The sequence below is a fragment of the Mustela nigripes genome, chromosome 8, assembly GCF_022355385.1.
Source record: "Mustela nigripes isolate SB6536 chromosome 8, MUSNIG.SB6536, whole genome shotgun sequence".
Classification (NCBI taxonomy): Eukaryota; Metazoa; Chordata; class Mammalia; order Carnivora; family Mustelidae; genus Mustela; species Mustela nigripes.
In genome coordinates, this window is record NC_081564.1 from 11,401,487 (window position 1) to 11,424,665 (window position 23,179).

Consider the following 23,179-nt stretch of genomic DNA (forward strand, 5'->3'; position numbering starts at 1 on the left):
TCAAATAAAATGAGGGAAAGATTTATGACCTGGGTGGAAGCTGCCTGGGACTGGGGGAGGGGCAGGGTAGCTTATGACTTACTGGATTGATTGCGATCAATGTTGCTTAACCCAACACAAATGTCGCTCAAGATAAAATTGGACATTATCCTCGAACACTGGGCTTCAACAGAGCAGAATGAACCGATGAGTGACATGCTTCTTAATAATTACCCTTCCAAGAGGTAGGGATCATATAGGTACAGATATAATTATCTGTCTCTTCATCTACCTACCTACCTACCTAACTATAGAGATAGATGGATAGACGCACGTCTTTTGTAATACAATCTGTTCTTTTCTGTTTGTGCGGATGCTTCCATCTCAGAGCCGATGCACAAAAATCCTCACCCACTCTTTCTACCCATTTCTACCCCCCCAACTCCCAGACTCAAGGCCACAAAAGCGACTCTGAGAGATGGAGAGCGAGATCACGATTGATTGGCCTGCCACTGGTGGTGCGTACGTGTTTTGTTGTTATCGGGGAGGCTGAAAGGGGGCCGAGTATCAGAATGATTTGGCCTATGAGACAGTTCCTCCTTGATGAATAATCAGACACAAATGTCAATAACAATTAGATTGTCTGTAAGCTGCAGTCACTTAGGGCTCCGGGAGCCTGTCCACAGGGCCTGGATTGAAACCCTCAGCCTTGTGAACTCCAAATCAGGTTTGGCATCGGGAATGAAAAGCCATCAGCAGTAATAGTATTAGGAAGGCTGTTGGTCAAAGACGTGAAAAGGGCTCTGAACAATGCTGGGGCTCTCGTCGGTTTCAAGGGCAGGGAACGCCTGTGTGGAAGGAGGAGATGGGAGAGGAAGCCAGAGAGGGGTTGGGGGCACCAAGGGGCACATGGGGACGGGTGAGGAGCCATACTGCTTATAAGCATAGGATCCCCAGTGACGGAGTCCTGGGTTTGAGTCCTGGCCCCGCCATTTCTTTCTTCTTCTGTTTTTTTTTTTTTTTTTTTTTGAGTTTCTTTCTTTCTTTCTTTCTTTTTTTTTAAGATTTTATTTATTTATTTGACAGAGAGAGATCACAAGTAGACAGAAAGGCAGGCAGAGAGAGAGAGAGAGAGAGAGAGAGGGAAGCAGGCCCCCTGCTGAGCAGAGAGCCCGATGTGGGACTCAGTCCCAGGACCCTGAGATCAGGACCTGAGCTGAAGGCAGCGGCTTAACCCACTGAGCCACCCAGGTGCCCCCCACCATTTCTTAAGCTCTGCGAACTTGGACAAAGGCTGTCAGCCTCTGAGGTTTTTTTTTTTTTTTTAATCTCCAAACAGGGATGTCCTAGGACCTGAAAGAATGTGGTATTATCTTACAGGATCGTGTCCTAAGTCATCCAGGTAATGAATGATTATCATTGGCAGGGCAGCAGGTGGTCGATAAAGTTAGCTTCTGCGTGGGTGACGTGGGGGTCGCTTTACGTGCCCGGAGCTCCCTGGGCTCTCCACCACTGCCCCATGCTGAAGTGAAGCAGGTGTCATCATGTAGGTCAAGCACTTAACTCAGTGCCTGGCATTTAATAAATCGTGATTGTCCTTACAAAACATCTCCCTGGGGTGGTGCAGGGGATACGAGGAAAAAGCGAAAACCAGAAAGCAGTATTGCCCAGAATATTAAAAACATGGATATCTCAGTCCCTGACCTGTTGAAGACTCTGTCTTTCAGGCAAGAGGAAGAGCGAAATGGAGTGTCATGGAAAGGAAAGGAAAGGAAGGTTGCAGAACAGAGAGCATCCCTAGCTGACCCAGGTAGAGGGTTTGGCCCGGAATGATGTTCATTTCAATGGCTAGTCTGCTTATTTCTTCCGGCTCCCGCTAAGCTCATTTGTTGACCTGTCTTTTCCACTGTGTCCGCCCCCCCCCCCACCCCGCTGCTCTTTCCCAGTTTAATCCACACCATCCACATTGACCCGCTGAGCATCCCATCAACAAGAATGTGGATTGAATGTGGATTCTGAGGTTGGACAGATTTTGGTTCAAATTCCAGCTGCACTGATGGTTATCTGTGTGATGTGGGACAAGTGTCTTGGCCTTGCTAAGTCTTAGTTTTCCCATCTGTAAACAAAGGGGGACATTGTGTACTTCTTGTTGGGTCATCGTGGTTCCGTGGTCTCTTGTTGTCTGTTGCTGCATAATGAACCAGCCTGTGTCTTAGTGGGTTAAAATGGTGAGTCACATGCATTTTGTTCATAAATCTGGAAGCTGGGTGGGACTCACTGGGGACAACCTGTACGCTCCATTTGGGGACAGTTGTGGCTGTCACCCAGCTGGAAGGCTGGGTGCTGTCATCATCTGGAGGCTTGCCCACACATGTCTGCTGATTGGTGAGGCCTCTGTGGGGTCAGATGGCCAGAACACCCACATGTGTCTTCTCCGTGTGGCTGCTTGGCTTCCTGAAAAGACAGAAGCTAGATTCCCAGGATGGACATGCAGAGAGGTAAAACCAGGTGGAAGAAATATTTATTGCCTTTTATGAGCTGACACAGAGGTCACAGAAGGTCACTTCTGCTGCTGTCTACTCACCAAGGAAGTCATAAAATTCTGGCTGGTTTCAAGGGGGACTGAAAGACTTCACGGGTTGATGTCGGAGTGGCAGAGTTCTGGAAGGGCGTATGGGACTGGCAATAGGCTATGGGAGATTTTTGGAAAATCTCACATGACAGTTAATAAGCATATAGCTGTTTGAAGAGTAGTTGGCATACAGGAAGTTGCTGTTAATTTCAAGTTCAAGTTCTTCCTGCAACCAGAAATTGTAAGATTCTGGAGGGCAGAGATTGTATAATTTCGGTTACTCTGCCCTGTGCGAGACCCAGAAGGCATAGTTGGCAAGTGTTTATTGAATGATTAACAAGCAATTTTTAGATTTTTTTATAGAACAAGCAATTTTTAAAAAAGATTTTATTTATTTACTTGAGAGAGTGAGCAAGAGAGCGAGAGAGCAATAGAGAGAGAGAGAAGCAGACTCCCTGCTGAGCAGAGAGCCTGATGCTGGTCCCTTGAGATCATGACCTGAGCTGAAATCAAGGGTAAGACACTTAACCGACTGAGCCACCCAGGTGCCCCTAACTAGTAATTTTGAATACTTCGATGCCATGATTCTCAAAACTGACTGCTGATCAGAATCACTGAGGAGGTTGATAAAAATATCTCCCTTGGTTCTACACTTGACCTACTGAGTCAGAATCTCCAAGGCCCGGGCCTGGGAACAAGCATTTTTAAGACCTCTTCCGGTGGTTGAGATGGAGTTAGTGTGAGGACTGGTCTTTGCAAACCACTGGTTTTACTCAGGAGAATCTATGATTCCGAAGATGAAAGAGTTGGCCGATTTTACAGATGGACACACTGAGTCTCCGTGGATGAAGGGACTTGGCCAAAGTCATATAGTGAGTCAGAGGCCTTTCTGGGAAGTGGTGGTATACAAGTTCCAGACACCGTGGCTGCCTGGTGAGGGCAGTATTTTTGGATTGGGGTTTGGTGGTCGGGGGAAGAAAGCTTTGGGGTTCTCTCAGTTGGCAATTCTCAAATTTGATTTATTCATTTGTTTCTCTCCCTTTTATTCTTTTGCTGCATTTGAGGAATATCCATAGTTAATTCACCTCCTATGTCTTCTTTAAATGGACTCACTTCTTTCCATATATAAGTTGAACCCCTCCTAAGTCATTCGAGTCACACAACCAGGGGCCTGTTGCTTTAATTCCATATTTGTTCTTACACATACAGAAATGAGCACATAACTACTTAAATTAAGAAAAGATTTGACTGGAGCGCCTGGGTGGCTCAGTCAGTTAAGCATCTGCCTTTGGCTCAGGTCATGAGCCCAGAATCCTGGGATCATGACATCCGGATTCTGAGCTCCGCAGGGAATCTGCTTCTCCCTCTGCCTCTGCCTGCCTCTCCCCCTGCTTGTGCACTCTCTCTCTGTGTCAAATAAATAAATAAAACCTCAAAATAAAAAAGATTTGACTGTGTAGCACGCACAGTGAGTGGTTTGGATCTCTGGCAGGATCATCCACATCATTGGTGGGCCCTAAGCAAAATGGAACATGAAATGTGCCAAATGAATAGGCGGTCCCTCTCCTTCAAAAATTACTTCGGATTTCAAGATTGTGACAGCACAGCATTAAACCAAGCACTGTGCCCTTCTCAGTGGCTGCCCATCGCACACCCATGAAGCCAGCCTAGGTCCAGGTTTGGGAAGCCCTGTTTTTAAATAGGACCGGCTGGCCATTTCAGCCCAGGTTCCTGGAACAAAGGACCTTGAGTATCTGCCCACCACCCACGTTCGAGGGGCACCCAGGAGTCAAAAGGCTGGTGGTGAGGTGTGGGGTCTCCATGCAGCCAAAAAGGATACCTGCCTTGCTCTGTCTCTAGCCTGGCTGGAATCCTGAGCCCAGGGAAGCCGGGACCTATGTCCCAGAGAGAGCTTTCCTAGAGGGACCAAGAGAAATAGAAGAGAGAGATACTCCAGAGGGGAACTCAAGAGTGGTGTGTTTGTCCGTCTGTGTGGTGATGATCTGTGTGTGGATAAGATTCACGTGTGGGGATCAACACTTTTCTTTCATTGTCAAGGAAGAGGGAGGGAGGGAGGAGCTAGAGGAACGGAATGAGCTGGAGGAGGCAAGAGCGAAGGGAGGGATCCTCAACAACCAAAAAATGTTCAAGCAAGGAAAACATTTTCATGTGGATTTATAGAACCCTCAACAGAATTTCAACACCCTTTTTGGCCTGGCTCTGGCCATGTTACCTTTTGGTGCTTGCCAATATCCGCGAAAATCTCAAGCTCTTGGCTCCGTGGATCAGAATACTGGGCGTGGTCTATGTGTGGCTTAGAGAACAGTGTCAGGGGACCCCGAACATTCTTTGGGTTTTATGTTGTAGGATATCAGCGAGAATTTTAGAAGTGTTGCTGTTTCACACTCATTGTAAAAAGAGTCTGCAGAGCCCAGAGCATCCAAACTACCCCTCGCTGGGGCCAGATCTCGCTTGGAAAAGCCACGAGGTCGGCCACAATCCTTTCCGCTGCTGGAGGGAAACCAGTTAAATACATTTTCAATTCACCATGGAGAATCCATAAGAAAATCACGTTTTGTTGTAACGGATACTAGCGCTGTCTTGCATCTCTTTTTTCTTGCTAAGACTGGAGCTGAAATGCATAAATATCTAAAACCACTGTTCAGTGAAGATTCAGGCCCTATAGTCCAATGGGAAGGGAGTGGGGCATTTTTATAAAGAGAGTCATCTAGTCTCTGCCACGGGCGGGACAGTCATGTATCCTGGCACCATCCCGCGTGTTTGGAGAGATTCATTCATTCCATTTTCAACCAGAAGGAGGTACGTTATTTCCCCTTATGGAGGCTGAAATTGAGGCTCTGGGGGAGTAAGTGATTTCCCAAATTACACAGCCTCCAGGTGCGCTCACACTGAGATTTGAATTAGTGCTGGTCCGACTCTTGAGCCATACAATGAAGCAGGGGCACCTTCATGTCCTTAGTCACAGCATCCTGCTCTCACCTGCTAACTCATTCTTTCCACAAACCTTTCTTGAGTACCTACTGTGTGCCAGGCACTGTCCTTGGTCCTGTGGATACTACCACGAGCAGATCTGATCACAGGTGCGTCTTTCATTGCTCCAGAGACCACCCACCCTTTGCTTCTCTTCTGCCCTTCACACAAACACCACTCCGCCAAGTTCACCCAGAAACTGATGGGCTTTTCTCTTCCTTCTGCGTCTTCCTTGTGTGCTGACTTGTCCCCCTTCTCCATCACACGACGAATCCCAGAACAAGGTGCTGTACCCTCCCGGCAGCCTAGGACCTCTGTCCAGAACAACTGGCGTTTTTGCTCTGCTCAGCACCTCCTCTTCCAGAAACACTTCCCTGCCCTTCCTTTTGGAAACTGCCCCCCCCCACCCTCTGAATATGGCACTCTGGTGGGAGCCACCCATCCCAATAGCCCATCCCCGACCACAGTGATTGGTTGAGACACAAAGGACGTGACTGGCCAATCAAACTGCTCTCCTGGGATTTTCCAAATGGGTTCAGTGGGGAAGGAGCTCCTACAATTCCAGCTTCCTGATGGGATCTGGCTTTGAAAGAGGATTGCCAGGTCTTGGTCCTTACTCCCAGCATCCCTGCGTCCAGTCTCCCATCCGCCCTTTCCGGGCTGGGAGAGAGGGACTCTCCCTTCACATCTCCCCTTTGATTAATTTCAGTTTGAGGTGGCTTTCTGTCACTCACGCCCCAGGAGTCCTGACTCACACAGCCTGGGTAACTGCCATGACCAACACGTGGAAAAGAACGGGAGGCGAGCCCTAAAGCCATCTGTGTCAGCAAGGTGTCAGGCCACACAGCCTTGGCTGGGTGGGTGTGCACGGGTGCCAGGAGTGGGCGGGGCTGGGGGTGGTGACTCTAGGCATTGGATGGTTAACAGTCTGGGCTTTTAGAGATGAAAGGGCTTCGAATCCCAGCTCTTGTCCCAGAAGAGAGCTGTGTGGTATTGGGAAGGTCACTTAACCTCTCTGAGCCCATTACTATGAATATTGATAAGAAGAGCAAGAACACTGCGAGACGGTATGTGAACGAGCCAAACTTCCTGGAGGCGACAGGTGTCTCAGAGATCCCTGCCTTCTCCCCTGTGCTGTCAACTTGCCCCGATCACCTTTTCTGGAACATTCATTCAGCAACACTGATGGCAAGTATTCTCCACTTGCGAGGCCCTGGGGATATAATAGGGTCAAATATAATGGACAGCATCCCTGTTCTTTGGGAGCTTATACTCGAGTGGCTGGACCTATAAATGAGCAATTATAAAACTGCCCTAAGACAGAAGATGCTCGGGGTGCTGTGGGGCATTTGTGAGAGAAGTTGGATCTAGTACCCATAGTTCAAGGAACGGCTGCAAGGGAAAGTGACATGTAGGTCTACAAATCAGCCAACTAGGAAGGGAATTGAGGTAAAGAGGTGCTCCCAGTAGAGGAACAGTGTAGGCAGAGCCTTGAAAGGAAGACGAGCCAGGACTCTGTGTAGGGAAGGGGCAGCGATTTAACCTGGCTGTGAGTACGTGGCAGGAATGATCACAGATGGGAAAAGTAAGCAGAGAAGGTTATGCTGCATCTGGGGTCTCCTGCTAAGAGGGTAGGACTTCACCTTTAGGACTGTGGGATCCTTTTGAAGGGTTTATACAAGACTATCCTGGGGACGGTTCTTGGGGATCCCAAGCTCTCATTTTCCAGATGGAAAAACCGAGTTCCCAAGAAGTAAAGCAACTTGTCCCATGCTGCAAAGCCGGTGAGAGGGGGTGGGAGTGGGGGCTGCTGGAACCGGAGCCCAGTTCTCTGGATCTCAAACCAGTGTTTTTTTCTGTCCCTTGAGTTCTCTGCTCCAAAACCCCCACCTGGACCAAATCCGGCCCTTATAGCTCTTCTGAACTCGGGAAATCTCCGATTCCTCACGTACACACAGCCACACTGTCTCAGGAAGCTCGCAATAAATTTTTTTTTTTCAGGCAACGCCTTGCTCCCATCCCTGCAAAACAATGTATTTATTATTGCTAAGCCTTTTCCATCTTGGAGGAGAAAATGCATACCACATGACTCCCCAAAGCCGAGCGGTCCCGGTTTACAAATACAGTACGTTAATAGCTTTGTAAACATTTATTCAGGATGACAGCTGAGGGAAACATGTGGCATTAATTAGAAAGCTCAGCAACGCGGCCTATTAAGAGGGAGGTTAAATCTGAATTAGTTGGCTTTGCTGAGACAAGAGGCTCTGGGGAGCCCAGCTTCACTCTAATATGTTCTGACTCTGTTGACGTGGGGTGCGCTAGGGCGCACGGGGGTCTCGGTTGTAGGGAGGGAGCCTGTGTCTTGGCAAGATGATCGCTGAGTCATTGGGCTGCAAAACTGTCAGGGTTGGCCTCCCCAAAGGTCTGTCCCCTGGGTGCCACGACTCCTCATGGTGTCAGACTGTGGGCGTGTCAAGCCACTGGGTGCCAAGAGCTTGCAGCCCATCAAGGGACAGGGATGTGCTTCCCCAAGACCGCTGGCTTGTTGGGGGAATGGCTTTCCAGGCTGGGAGTTGCTTCTTTCTCTGATTTGCTATTGTCTTTCCTCTGTGCTTGCCTGGCACCGTACTTTTGTCACAATATCCCAGGTTGTCTCTGCTTCATGGTACCTGGAGGCTCCCCAGTTAGACTGGATGCTTGGGGCGCCCAGAAGCACGCCCTGCTCCCTGCTTTCTGCTGGTCCGGTGGGGCTTGAGTTAAAGCAGACACCTGAGAGGCTATTTCTTCTCAGTCTCCTGGTCCTGAAAGCTTGCAAATGCAGATGGCCGAGGTTACCCCATTGGTCACACGTCCACATGATAATGTCCTCATAGCATTGAAAGGAGGGGGAATGTCACGTGACTCCGAACTTCTATCCTGTACTTAAAACACATCCCTTGTCAAGGAGCTACAGAGGAGCATCCTTGTATTTGCTGTAAATCCTTTAATTACCTTGTGAATAACGCGGTGGCACTGCTTTGTTGCTCTCTGGGTGGTATTCGATGTGTTAATTTGTTACACGTAAACATTCAACTGTGCCGTGGTTTGCGCGCGCTCCGGTTTTGACCTTTCTGCCTCTGGGAATGTTCTCAAGAGCTTCTAAGTACAGAAGGGACCCAGGTGCCCCATGAGCCCCTGAGAAACTGGCTGGTGCCCTGTGAACATATGTTGAGTAGATGCAGGAAAGAATGAGTGCCTTTGGGAAGCCACGTAACTTCTCCGGGGCTCAGTTTTATCATCTGTAAAATAGGACAGTGGGCAGGGAAGGAGGTCTGGTGGAGTGAGGGCTGAGGACACAGTGGGGTGACTCACAATATGATACAGAGGTCTGCTTTGCACTCTGTTGGCTCTGCTCACAGGACCCTCTGGTCCTTCTGGCCCGATGCTACCAACTGTCCCCTTCTTCACCATGCCCCGGGTCAGCCTCATGCCTATCTTCTTGTTGCTCTGATCAAAGTCTCACTGGGTGTCTCACTTAGACGGTTGACTCAGGAACAGATCTGGACCCTCCGTTTTGGCATCATCTCCAAACCACCACCTTCTCCTTCTCTTGCCCACTCACTGTGCAGACACTGGGATCTTGGAGACCTGTTCTTGCTGAGTGGTTTTTCCAGCACTGTTTTTCCCTCCAAGCACATGAGGTCGGCAATCTGGTGTGTAAAGTAGACCAACCAGGAGTGGCCCTGGGTGAAGGAATAGGAAACCTTCCTCTTCCTCTCTAGATTCTAGGATGTTGCGAGCTGGTTGCAAAGCCCTGGTGTTATTGTGATTCTCATTTAATAGCTAGAGGACCTACGGTCCAGGAGGGTCTGCACGTTGCCCGGCTGCAAGTGGTGGGGCGGGGCTAGAATCTGTATCTTTCCACTACATCTTGCCTAAAAGAACAAGGGTTTACAAAAGCCTCAGCAGTAACCAGATAGGGATCATTGGGGGCAGGTAGCACAGAGGTTAAAGAGGGTGACTGGGAGCTGGGCTCCCTAGACCCCAGTCCTGCTCTTACCACTTGGGAACTTTGTGATGGGGTATGTTGCCTTGTCTCTCTGTGACTCAGTTTCCTCATTCTCAAAATGGGGGTGATAATAGCTACCTCTGGATTGTGAAAGGAGAGGAGTTACATGCAAACTACGTACCACTGGAGTCCAGCACATAGCAAGGGCTCAGTAAAAGTCAGCTGTCATTGTGAATGGGACACAGGGGGGCTGTCTCCAAGGGGGGGAGGGGACGACAGAGACCAGACCGATGAGAACGTGAGCTTTGCAGCTAAACCCTTGAGTTCCTATCCCAGCTCCCTGCTATCAGCTGTGTGACTTATGGGGGTGTCTTAACCTCTCAGAGCCTCCTATCACCTCCTCTGGGACAATAAGAGAATCAACTTCTCAGTGTTCTCATGAGGACTAACAGAAATAAAGCATGAAAAGCCTTTAGCTCAGGGCCTGGCACTAAATCTGTCCCCAAATAATGGTGGCTACTTTTTGGGGGGTTGTATTTTAATTCTTTCTTCTTGGTGGAGGATATAGGAAAGAAAAGGAGTCTCCTTCCAGTTCACCTAGGTCATTTTCAGTGATAATAAGAACTATGATCATTACTATGCTTATTACCAATTTATACACTGCTTGGGCTCAGTCACAACTCTGCCGCTTAAAAGCCTAATCTCTTTGGGGCCCGTGGGCAGCTCAGTCATTAAGCGGCTGCCTTCGTCTTGGGTCATGATCCCAGGGACCTGCGTTTGAGCCCCGCATTGGGCTCCCTGCTGGGTGGGAGGTCTGCTTCTCCTCCCATTCCCTCTGCTTGTGTTCCCTCGATTGCTGTGTTTCTCTCTGTCAAATAAATAAAATCTTAAAAAGAAAACAAGCTAAATCTCTTTGAGCATCACCTTTCCTGTTTGTAATACGTGTTGACAATAGTACCTTCTTGGTGTTGTGAGGATTAATGGATTATATATGAAAAGCACTTAGAAGTAAACTTCCAGAGTATGAGTTATTCAAGCATTATTATTATTGTTTATGGTTGAAGAATTCCCTCCACATCATCACTGTTTTTAGTTTTCGTGCAACCTTGTAAAGTCGTTAGAGAATAGTACCTTTTGGCAAAAAAGGAAACTGAGTCTTAGATCAAGGCATTTGTCCCAGATCCTAAAGCCTATCAGAAGCTGCACTGGGGTTAGGGCTCTGTGGCAAGTCCCATAGAGTGTGGAGTCTGAGAGCTTGCATTTCTCAAAAGCTCCAAGATGACCCCTGGGCACCAGTGCTGCTGGTCCACGGATCATTCTTTGAGTAACAGCAGCCCCTATCAGGCTGTACAATAGAAATATTTGAGCCACAGGAGCAATTTTAAATTTTCCAGTGGCCACATTGAAAAAGTAAGAAGGAACAGGGGACTTGCATTTCAATATATTTTGTTTCACCATTGTAACTCAACATAAAAATATAAAACCAGTAGAAAAAAGATAAACTATGTAGAAAAGGTATTTTGCATTATTTTTTAATGTACTAAGACTGGAAAATCCAGTGTGTGTTCTACACTTGATTAAATTGCACTGCAGACCAGCCACATTCCAAGCATTCAGTTGCTTGGTGGTAGCTACCATATTGTATCACGTAGGGATCATGGCTGGTGGCTACCATATTGGATCATGTAGTTCTATAACACAGGCTGTGGTTTAAGACCATCCAGCTTGCAATTCTGGTTCTGCTAGTGGAATTTGGGTAAGTTACTTAGTTTCTCCAATCCCCTTAGTTTCCTTATCTATAAAATGAGACAAAATTTGAGGTCATGGCACCTGGCCAGATCGTCCTTTCTGGGGCCAGGTTCCTCAAATCTGAAACACAGCACACAACAGAAGATGGGGCACGCTTCTAAGACTCTTCCAATATTGTCTGACAATTTCATCATATACTCGCCTCTCCATGGGTCTGGGGAAGAGGAGCTCCCCTGGACTGGATTCTTTTCTCTTGGTTCTTCATTGTGTGGATCCCAGGTGGTGTTTTGCTTGTTTCCTGGAGTGTGCAGATTCCAGTTGGGTTGGCTGGCTGCATGCAGGGTGAGGCATGAGCAGGGGAGCCAAGGGGGGATGGGGGTGACCGGTGAGGGAAGAGCTGGATAAAAAGGCAGCTCAGCCTCTTGAACACCAGCAGTGAGTCGCAGGTGCCCTGAATAACAGAGACCCAAGCCCTCGTCTGCTCCTGGATTTTTGGGTCTATCATAATAAACACTAGGTAAGTACATGGTCAATGAACCAATTAATGGGGGACAAGGCCAGCCCACTGTGGGAAAATAACAGAGACTAATGGGCCACGGGGTCTGAAGGCCTAATTTATTTATTCTGAGTGTTTAGGCATTTCTACGCGTCCTTTTGGAGGCACTTCATAATCCTGGGACTGTGTCCCCAACCCAAACCCTGACTCCCCTCCAGCATGCCGTGGAACGCTGCAGATAAGACTTAACATTTAGAAGTCCCCATCTTTTTCCCCCAAAGAAGTGGGAATGCTTGTGGGAGCTTTGCTTCCCTTTCATGCCAGATCTCTGAAGCCGGCCAGGCTCTCGATGCAGCTAGAACCTCAGAATAGCACAGGGTGTGGGGAGCATGGAGGCACCTCCTGGAGCTGGAACGGACTGTGACCCAGTGTCATGTGCTCCTGGCTGCTGCGTCTGTGGCAGATACAGGCAAGTCGCCTTATAGTTTATTTATTTATTTATTTTTACCCCTGGAAGTCAAAGGAAGAATGTTTCCTCTCCATGGCTCGTTGGGCTGGCCAAATGGCAGAAGAGAGTTTCCTTCCATTTTCTTCACCTGCCCGGGTCCCTAAAGAAGCGTGTCCCTAGCATGTTGCTAGCAAGTCCAGGCGCTGGCACGCTACTTCTCAGTTCTCTGATGCTAAAGAGAAAGGGTCATGTTGAAGGAACATTTCATGCACGGGCTCAGGGGGAGTGAATGTGTTCATAGGATCTGGACCAGACGCTGGAAGTCTTGACTCTAGTTCCAAGTCCTCTGCTGACCGCAGTGTGACCGGGGCCAAAGTTGCTCCTCTCCAGGCCATGTCCTCATCTTTCAACCAGGAAAGGTGGACTTTCTCCTATGTGGGAAGACTGGAAAGAACACTAACAAGCAAGTCCACATCTTTGCCAGTATTAGCAAACCCCAAGGTATTTGTAGGTGGGGGCATACCTCGCCTTCCGTTTTTCTTGCCCCTGTACATTCTGGAACCTTAAGGTTTTCCTTGTAGGAGGGAAAGGCAAAATAATGGCTGTGGGAAGGGATTTTGGCTAAAAGAAGGTAAGGATGTGTGATGTATTGTTAACCAGGTTCACGACCAGGTTCATAGCTGGATTCATAGGTTTATGGCCAAGTTCACGGCCACGTTCTGAGATTGGTCTCTAGGTCCTGTGCTTTAAAAAAAAAAAAAATCATGATTGGAGCTGCCAAACCAATATTAAAAGCAGTGGCTTATGAAAGGTTCTGGCAGTCGGTGCTGAGAATCTCTTTGCACCTCTTCATTTGCAGAGGGCAGGAAGCATCTCATCGGGGGCAGGTCTTTCAGTAACACCGAAAACAGAAATGGAAAAGATTTTCGCCCATCACCTGGTCTCTCTCATTTCTTGGAGCCTGAGGTGGTTCACGTTGGAAGTGTCCCCAGGAGCAGGGAGGATCAGCTTCCAGCTTGCAGTGAGGAGATGCTCATGTGACCTGAGCAAAGGAACATGACCTTTTCGAAACCCAACAGTGATCAATAAACTGAGCCTGGGTTTTATGCTTTTTTTTTTTTTTAAGGATGCCATTTAAAAAAAATTACTTTATTTTATTTTTTTTAAAACTCATGTCCGTGAAGGAAACCCAGCACTCTTGGACACTGCCGATGAGATGAAAAACAGGTAAACCTTTCTGGAGAACAGTTTCCTTAAAAACTCATAAACTGTCTCAAAAATTTCACCTTTGGGAGTTTATCCTGAGGAAGTTGTCCAAGAGAGGTGCCCAGGATGAAGGTGGTCAGCCCAGCTTGTTGCTCTCATGAAAACACCGGAAACGACCCAAACATCAACAGTTGGAGATCAGCTACGAAATTTAGCTATATCCATGCACTGGAAGATTAAACAGCTGCTAAAAATTATGTTCTTGTTCCCTCCCTCCCTGATCTCCACCTTGCTCCTGCCTTCTCCACGTTTTTTGATGCCTGCTATGCCCTAGACACTGTATATCTAAGTGGGTTGACATCGATATTTATGATGTATCAGACAATAAATACATAATTAAATAAAATGAAATACATTCAAAAGCCCATATCATGGAGGCATTATATGATCTTATGCTCACAAAGGTATATATATTTATATGGAAGAATATGGAATAAACTATTTGAGAGGTCAAGCAGCAATATATCATAGGTCACTTTTCTCTAGATGTTGGGATTATAGGTGAGTTCTGTATCTCTTTAGATCTTTTACTTTATCTGCATTCTCTGTGTTGCCTGTGGTGAGATTATTTCATGTGTCACTGAAGGTCAATGAGGCCCTGCATGATTTGGCCCTGAGTCGCTTCCTCTCTGCCTTCTTCTCCTATCAAAGTTCACCTGGTCTGCTCCACCCTAGATACAACATCTCTGTTCTGCAAACATGTCAGACTTGTTCCCACCCCAGGGCCTTTGCATGTGCTATTCACTCTGCCTGGAACACTCTTTCCCTCGGTCTTTGCTGGTTCCTCCTGGTCATATTTGAGTCTCAACTCAAATATCCCTCCTCAGAGAGGATCTCCCTGCCCACTTAGTTAAAATTGGCTTGCCCCTATGCATTCTATCACTTTTCTCCATTTTAGTGTCTTCATAGTGTTTATAACTCTGAAATTCTTCCAGTTTTTCTCCAACTTGCTGATTTTTGTCTTTTCCACTTGACTGTAAGCTCTATGTGTGCCGGGACCTTGCGTTCTTGGCTTCTGAAATAAAACCTGGTACGTAACAAGAAATTAAAAATATTTGTTGAATGAACATATTCTGGGCTATGTATTTTCAAAAAAGATTATTTTAAAAATTGAAGAAAAAAACCCACCTTCCCCCTCATTTTCTTGCTTGCTGGAGACACATAGAAAACTGGTGACCTTCAGGGGGAGGATTCTCTCCACTTTGCCAGTTTTCTGCTTCTGACCTTGTAAGTGACCCCATGTGGGCCCGGATCACTGAGCATGTTGTGCCCATGGTCATTCAGGATTGGCATCCACCCAGTGGGAGTGAGGTGGCTGAGTTCTCACCCAGGGCTTGTACCTCAGTGTGCAGTGAGTGGCCTAGGAGCTTCAGACATCCACATTGTTACACTTGATCTGTGGCTAATGTGCTGTGTGATAATTGTCAAGTTACCGACCCTCTCTGGATTATAGTCTTCCGATGTGTGTAGTGAGGGGGAGATCCTATCCATTTCCAAACCTATAGGGATGGTACACCATCAGTAAGCTAATACCATGCCTTATGTACTCTTTTTATATCTGTCTTGTTCCCTGTTGGGCATCATGAACCCCATTACAACCTCTCAGACCGGACCAGGATAGTGGGAAAGGCAAAGAGATGACACTATTTAAGCAAACCCTCTATGAACCCCAAGTTAACTCCATGACAACATCTTGAGATATAATTACCCCATTTTACAGATGAGGTCATTGATGTAATGACTTGCCCAGGGGCTCATACTGAACAAGGGACAAAGTAAGATTTGAGTCTGTGTCTACTACTGTAGCAACAAGTCAGGTTGGTTCCAAATTATAAAGACACATGATTCTTTTCTTCTTCCCCCTCCTCTTCCTCCTCCTCTTCCTTCTTCTTTTTAAGACAAATGGTTCTTCATGGATGCTCATTTCCTTGTCAATTAAGCCAGCCTACTCAGCAACCAAGACTTAACAAGGCTCTGAACCACCAACTTGCTTCCTCTGTATCTGTTAGAATGATTTCTCAAGAGGGTAATGAAGGTATGGATTTATCCTGGTATCATGGTAATAAATCCTGGTATCACACAGCCATGTCATATTAAAATCCTCCCTATTTGGTTATTTGCCAGTGGGGCCCACGCAGCTTCATTCCAAGGGAAAAATTATAGTTTGTGAGAGCCCAATTCTAGGGAAACTTCAGCTGTAGGCCTTGAGCTGGAGGTTAAGGTCTTTAAGGCCAGGTCAAGTGCTCTTGGTCCTGGCAGGTGGAGGGCAGGAAAATGGGCTCCAGTCTTTATTGTTATTTTTTTAAAAATTTTATTCAGTTGAAATTCACATGCCATGCAATTCACTATTTTAAAGTATATAGTCCAGAGGCATTTTGTGTGTTCATAATGTTGTGTGGCCACCCCTCCTTTCCAGGTTCATGGCATTTCAGCACCCCAAAGGGAACCTCTGTTCCTATGGAGCAGTTTGTCCCCATGAGCTGCGCCCCCTCCCCACCTCTCATCCCCAATCCATGATGATCATTAATTTGTTCTTCGTCCCTATAGATTTGCTGGTTCTGGATATTTCAGGTAAATGGAATCTGCCACGATGTGACCTTTTGTGTCTGGCTTCTTTCACTAAGAATAATACTTTTGAGACTCTGTGTTGTGGCAGGTGTCTGCAGTTCTTTCCTTGTTAATGGCCGGGGAATATTCCATTGTGTAGATGGATCACACTTTGTTTATCCATACATCTGTTGATGAACTCTGGTTTATTTTCCACCTTGTGGCTTCTGTGAAGTTTTCTGCTGCGCACATTGGTGGTCAGATACTTATTTACCTGTTTTCAACTCTTTGGGGTCTACACCTAGGAGCGGAATTGCTGGGTCACATGGCGACTCTATCTGGAACATTTTGGGGACTTGCCAGACTGTTTTTCAGAGCAACGGTGCCACTTTGCACCCCCACTAGCTGCATACAAGGATTGCAATTTCTCCATATCCTCATTGATATTTGTTATTTTTAATTTTTCTCGATTATAACCATTCTCATGGGTGTGAAGTACTACCTCCTTGTGGTTTTGATTTGCATTTCCCTAGTGACTAATGACGTTGAACATCTTTGCCTGCACTTATTGGCCATTTGCATCTGTTCCTCAGAGAAATGTTTATTCAGACCCTTTGCCCAATTTTTAATGGGGTCATTTGTCTTTTTGTTTTTGGGCTCCCAACCTTGTTGACCTCATCAACTTTTTTGTTGTGGGGCCTGTTGGTGAAGGAGCCAGATGCAGAGACCTGCCCAGCTTATCCCTGGACACAATGGTCAGGAAATGAAGGGAGACTACCCAAGGGGCTCTCCCTCACTTTTTGAGTTCAGCCAAACTCACCAAGAAGTTTGGGGGTCTTCCCTCCAAGAATGCTAGGATTTGTGATCCTTGTTCACAAATACTCCAGTTCTAGGACATGAGCAGTTCTTCTCATTATGAGAACATTCCACACCCTTAAGTTCCTTTAACCACTTAAAACACTCTATCTCTCATATGGAAACAATATGTACTATTTTCCACACACCATAATTATCCCCTTTGATACAACCATGTGCAAAAGCATGCACAAGAAGCCAAGTAGTATCCACCTGGCCAATTTACATATATTTAATTTATTTTTTTCTACTTTAGACTTTGCTTCATGTATTTTTACGGCCACATTACACAACATCAGTCAGAGAGACTGTAAATGGAAAATGCAGAGTGATTCCAAATGTCCCTCCCTCTTTTCTCCTTCAGCTTCTTTGCTGTAATTCCATTAACCCGTCACAGCAAGAAAACGAAACTTTGGAGTCAGGGATATCTCTCAACACCTCTGATGGAGGGTGTGGGGCTAGTTCAGTCTTGGCATCAGCAAGACCTTGGAAGTTCCAGGAAAAGGCCCATCTTAGCTCACCTCCAGCCACCTGCATGGGGCTGGAGGGAGGCTCTCTGTGCCAGCCTTACTGCGAAGTTAGTTCCAGGTCTCTGGACTGTACTCTTCAGTCCTTTGGGGGAATGTAGCAGGAAGGTAGCAGCGGCACCCTGTAGAATGGGGATAACAAGAATGCTCACCCCTCCAAGGTTGTGTCCCATAATGAAAGCTGGTGTTGACCAAGTACTTATTATTGGCCAAGCACCAAAAGCGATGTTTTACGACAACTTTGCAATTTACCCCTTGCCACAATTCTACTTAGATACCCCTTTTAGCTCATTTTACAGATGGGGAAACTGAGACCTGGAAGTCATTACTTTGACTTGGCCAGCTTTGCAAAGTTGGTCCTTTAGGGGAGCTAGGATCAGCGCCCTATCTCCTTGGTGTGACTCTCTTCCAGACTCTCCCATCTCTCGAGTGACACAAAGTGCATCCCCCTCTTGGAGGGACTCAAGCAAATGGTAGCTGGGAAATGAAAAGATCCCACCACATACTAAATGTGCCGGATTTATCCCTTTTCTTCCCTTTATCACCAAGAATCAATCCTGCGGTGGGGGCCTCTCTTGGAGACTGAAGTTCAGGAGGCGAAGCAAAGTTCTATATGGGATTTGCCTAACCTTGCCAATGGCTTTCAAAGTTTTCGGGGGTCTACAAAGCCCCTGAAGAATTTGGCTTTGAGAAGTTTCCCCTTCGTTTCTAAATCCACGGGCAGATTAGGCAAAATGGAATCCGTATGTTTCTGATTCATTTACACTTAACTCATCAAAATGTTCCTTTTTATGAGCTATTTGATGTCCAGAAAGCCTTTTGAGTAGATTTTATAAGCCTTTTAAAGACTTTTCTCTTAGAAACAGGCGGTTGCATTTTGCCAAGAATAAACAAACTTGAACCTCAAAAGGGCAGAGCTTGCCAAGGACCCTGATGCCAGAGGGCAAGTGTGCAAAGTCACCCCTTCCTCACTCCTGACACCTTCTTCCATTTCTTCCTTCCCCACCCCTCACCCCCAATTTTGGCCCCTCTGGTTTCTTTGCAGAACTTTTGATCCCAGTTCAGAACATTTGTGCCTCTTTCCAAGCCTAGATCTCTCGTAGCTGCTCACCTTAGCAGGAGCGGCCTCTGGCCATCCCATCTCTTGTCTCTTGCTCCCCCCTTACCTGCCTACAGGCAACTCAGAGAACATGAAAAGGTGAAACCTTTGAAAGCCATTGGCAAGGTTAGGCAAATCCCATATAGAACTTTGCTTCGCCCTCCTGAACTTCAGTCTCCAGTCACTCTGAAATCAATACCCGCATGTACATTCCTCACCTGGCCATCTGCAAAGAGCTGTTGTTACCCCACGTGAATTTTGTAACAAGGGTGGGCAGGAGAACCTTTCGGATTCCCATGTTATGGTGCAGAAAACTGAGATCCAGTGGTCCCAAGTGATTGGCTAAGACCTTCCAGTTTGAAGGTGCCAAGTTCCTGTCTTAGTCACTTGGTGAGGCGGGGTGGTGGTGGTGGGTGGGGTGGGGATGGGAGTGGGGAGCTTATAAACAAGATAAATTGATTTCTTACAGTGTGGAGGCTGGGATGTCCAAGATCAAGGTGCCGGCAGACAGGGTGTCCAAGGAGGTTTCTTAGTTCATAGATGACCATCTTCTCACTATGTTCTCACATGGTGGAAAGGTCAAGGCAGCTCTGTGGGGTCTCTTCTGTAAGGGCTCTAATTCCTTTTGTGAGGGTTCTATCCTCATGAACTTATTGCTTCTAAAGGCTCCACCTCCTAATATCATCACACTGGGGATCAGGTTACATGTATGAACTTTGCGGGGACACCAATGTTCAGTCTCTAACAATTCCAAACTCTTCCATTTGGTTTGGTTTTGCTGTGCCACCATGAAGAATGACTTGAAAGGCCATCTACAAAGACTAGTGAGGGTCTTATTCTTTCCTAGGAAAGAAGGAAAGAAGGACCTTGGACATCAAAGAGATGTTAAATCTGTTTGCTATTACTTCTTCACAGTGGTCTTGAGGGTTGGCTGGTGTTATTTCTATTCCGTAGAAGAGAAAACAGAAGTTCAGAAATCACGTAAGTCATTTATACGATGTCATGCAGGTAGGCCAATGGAAGAAGGCCCTGGGAACTAGCTTGACTGGTCCTGGTTTCCAGAAGTTGGAACAGATGCCCCTTGTAGATGTGGCTAGCTCAAGGTCACCCAGGAATGTGAAAATACATGATTCTGAACATCACAGTGAGGGTGTTTCCCCTTTGCAAACCTCTTTCAATCATCACTGGCACAGAGAAAGTCCCAGTTCAGTGCTGGAGTGCCTTTAACCATTTCTGTTCCCCACTTTGTCATATGGTCAGAAGAGGTGTCCCACTTAGAAGCTTCCACCTCCCACTAATAGCTTTGCTTTGCTTTTACAGCTTTTCTTTTTTGAGGTACCCTTTCACTTATGAACATGACCCTGGATTTAGCCATATTGTAGGGAGATACAATTTCCTTTTGAGATTAAGCAACAACAACAACAAAAAGCATTGACTTAAGAAGAAGTATAATGACTATAGGATTATGCAGATGGTGAGTATGGCAAAAATGTTGGAGGTTGCACCGAAATGATGATGTTTAGGAAACACACATCAAGTCCATTTTACAGATAATGAGACTGAGTCCTGATGGAAAAGTGATTGGCTCAAGAGTGAGCTGGAGATCAGGATAAGAACTCAAGTGTTCTGGTCAACTTTGGTAGTTTGGAGCATGTCCTGGATGGCATTTGCTTGGACATCTTTAAAGTACTCAGTGATTGTGGCATGCCTGAGTCTTGCCACTGATAATTGTCAACATATGCTGAATGGGGGAGTGGGTAGGCCAGTGAGGGAAAGCATGGATGCTGAATGATTGAAGGACACATTTGATGACTAACCTTCCTAATTCCTGCCTTGAAGAAAGATAACTTAAAAGGGACCAGGTCAGGCTGGACTGGATCCCAAGTTATCTTAAGTCCTCCAAAATATGGAGGTGGTCCTTTAGTCTTAGACCAGACCAGTGGTTCTTAACTGAGGGTAATTTTGTTTCTCCATCTTCTGCGGACATTTGGCAACATCTGGAGATATTGGTTGTCATGATGAGGGGGAGTCCTGCTAATGGTGTCCAGTGGAAACTGGTCATGGATGCTTCTAAACATTCCACTTTGCACAGGACAGCCCCCACAACACAGAATTAGCTGGCCCTGAATGTCAATAGTGTCCAGGTTGAGAAACTCTGTTTTAAGTACCTAGTGGAGTCTTGGAGTCTTGAAGAAGGTAGAGTGGGTCAGAGGATATCTTGAAGTGGTAGTCTTGCTGAGTCCTTGAAAATACATTTTTCTTCCTGGCCAGCTGTCATTTATCAAGACTTTCCAAATTTTGCTTTTGCTAATTGGGGCATAGACATGACATGCAGGTCCATATTTGAAAAAAAAAAAGTATCAATCAACACAAGTAGTAATTGATTGACGTGATAATCTTTGACCACTGCTGTGATAGTCCAAAAAGTGTGTTTGATTTCTGCCTCCACCACTTATACCTGGAATTGCCCAGCAGATGCTCATGTGGATTTCTGCAAGTTATTTGTTTCATTTTGTGTCAGAGAGGAGTATTTTGGGTGAAATCTTTTCTAGATAACTTTGAAATTATTTTAATGAATGCTAATGAAAATATCATTTAAATGAATAAATCCTATTTCTTTTTTAAAAAATATTTTATTTATTTATTTGACAGAGAGAGAGAGAGACAGCAAAAGAGGGAATACATGCAGGGGAGTGGGAGAAAAAGAAGCAGGCTTCCTGCTGAGCAGGGAGCCCGATGCAGGACTCAATCCCATGACCCAGGGATCATGACCTTAGCCGAAAGCAGATGCTTAAAGACAGAGCCAACTAGGCACCCCAAATAAATCCTATTCCTTCCTTCCTTCCTTCCTTCCTTCTTTTCTTTCTTTCTTTCTTTCTTTGTTGTTTTATAAATCTTATTTCTTAAGTGGTGATATGAAGTTATGATTTTCCCTTTTATGGGTCAGAAAACTGATACTCAGGTGAGTTAAGTTACTTATTCAGGGTCACCAAGCTAGACCGATGGAAGAAGATAGCAGGGAGTGTTACTGGTGGAAGTTAACTGGCCTTTCCATCTGTCTATGCAGTGCACGTGCCTGGTTCAAGTCTCTGCAAGGCTGAAGTCTGTGTGGCCCATTGGAATATCCATCCATCCTGAGCAGTGAAATCCCCAAACAACAGAGAAAGAACAGAAAAGTAGGAGTGCTTTCTAGGCATTGACTTTGAGGGACCAGAGTCCTGGGTCAGACCGAGTGTCTTTGGCGTACTTCCTTCCTAAGAACCCCAGTCCCTTGATTCCCCCAAATGGGTACAATTTGAGTATCTGCTTCATAAGCTTGTCATGAAGGTAATTGGAAGGAATATGAGCAAATCCCAGGTCCCAGGGACGTAGTAGGAACTCTGAAAAATGTGAGTCTTTGTCACCTGTGCAGAGGTGTAACATTGCCCTTTAAAGAAAGAGAACAACATTCTCCCTTTGTGGGGACTAATAGGAAAACAGCAACTGAGCGGTAGAGAGACTGAGAGCCAACTTCTCTTTCCCTGGAACACTGTGAAAAATTAGCTCTTTTGCTTAAGAGCACACAGACCCTTGAGAAAAGTAAGACATAAAACATGAGCAGAGAGCAGATGCTGGGAAAATGCCATCTTTTTATTGGCACTATTAGAGGGAAATATATGAACTGTATAATACCACCATAAATACAGTTATTTGTAACGTCAAAGCAACAATGCCAGCCACAGTGCTTGTCTCTTTCATTTTCTTCTCTTGAAATGCTTCATATCCAAGCATAAAATCACAGGAAAAAGTGAATAATATTCTCATTCGTTAGGGATCATAACGACGTATTAGCAACGTTACCCCGCATTCTTCAGGATGAGGTTCTTTGCTTCTCTGCAAAAATATTTGTTCTTCTTTGTGTCTAAGTGGCAAAGCTTTTTCCTTTAAAAACATTTGAAAAAGAATGAGGTGCTGGAGTGCGTATCTTGACAAACCATCAAATGGGTCTCAGGGCCCCCCCAACCCCCTTCCCTCTTGCAGTTGGCATGGGAACCTACCATTTCCACCAAAGAAGCAGGTTGGGAGGAAATCACAACTTAGAAGAGTAGAGTTAACCAAAGTCAGTTTGAAAAGACAAAGTTGTTAATGTGCTCGGTCCTTTTTATTTCTTCTTTTTGTCATACACACACCCACACAGAATTCAGACATCTGGTCGACTCAACTCAGAATGGAGTTGGAGTCTCAGATAGAGATTATGTTTGTGCATTTCAGAACATTTTGTCAACGGTAGAGAAAGAGGTATGCGTGAGTGCGCGCACACACACGGCCCCACCACTATCACCAACCAACACAGTAGGGGGTATCTGGGCCCCCGAAAGATATTGACCATGTAATAGTTTCTAGGAATAGGGACAGCACTCCAAAATTCTGGGATGAAAGTGGCTTGTTTCCCCTGTGTTTGCCCCCTGAGACTGAATCTGTTTTGGATTTTATTCTAAAATGGAGCAGATTGTCATTTTTTCCCTAATTTTAAGATTTCTTTCATCCTAGGACAAGGAACCTCACAAATTAATTTAGCTTGTGCAGAGGACTTGGTTTTCCTTCAAGTTTTCAGTTCAATTGTCTAAGACCAGAAGTGGAAATATTGTTTTTGTAGACAGAGGAGAGAGAGAAAATGCTGGT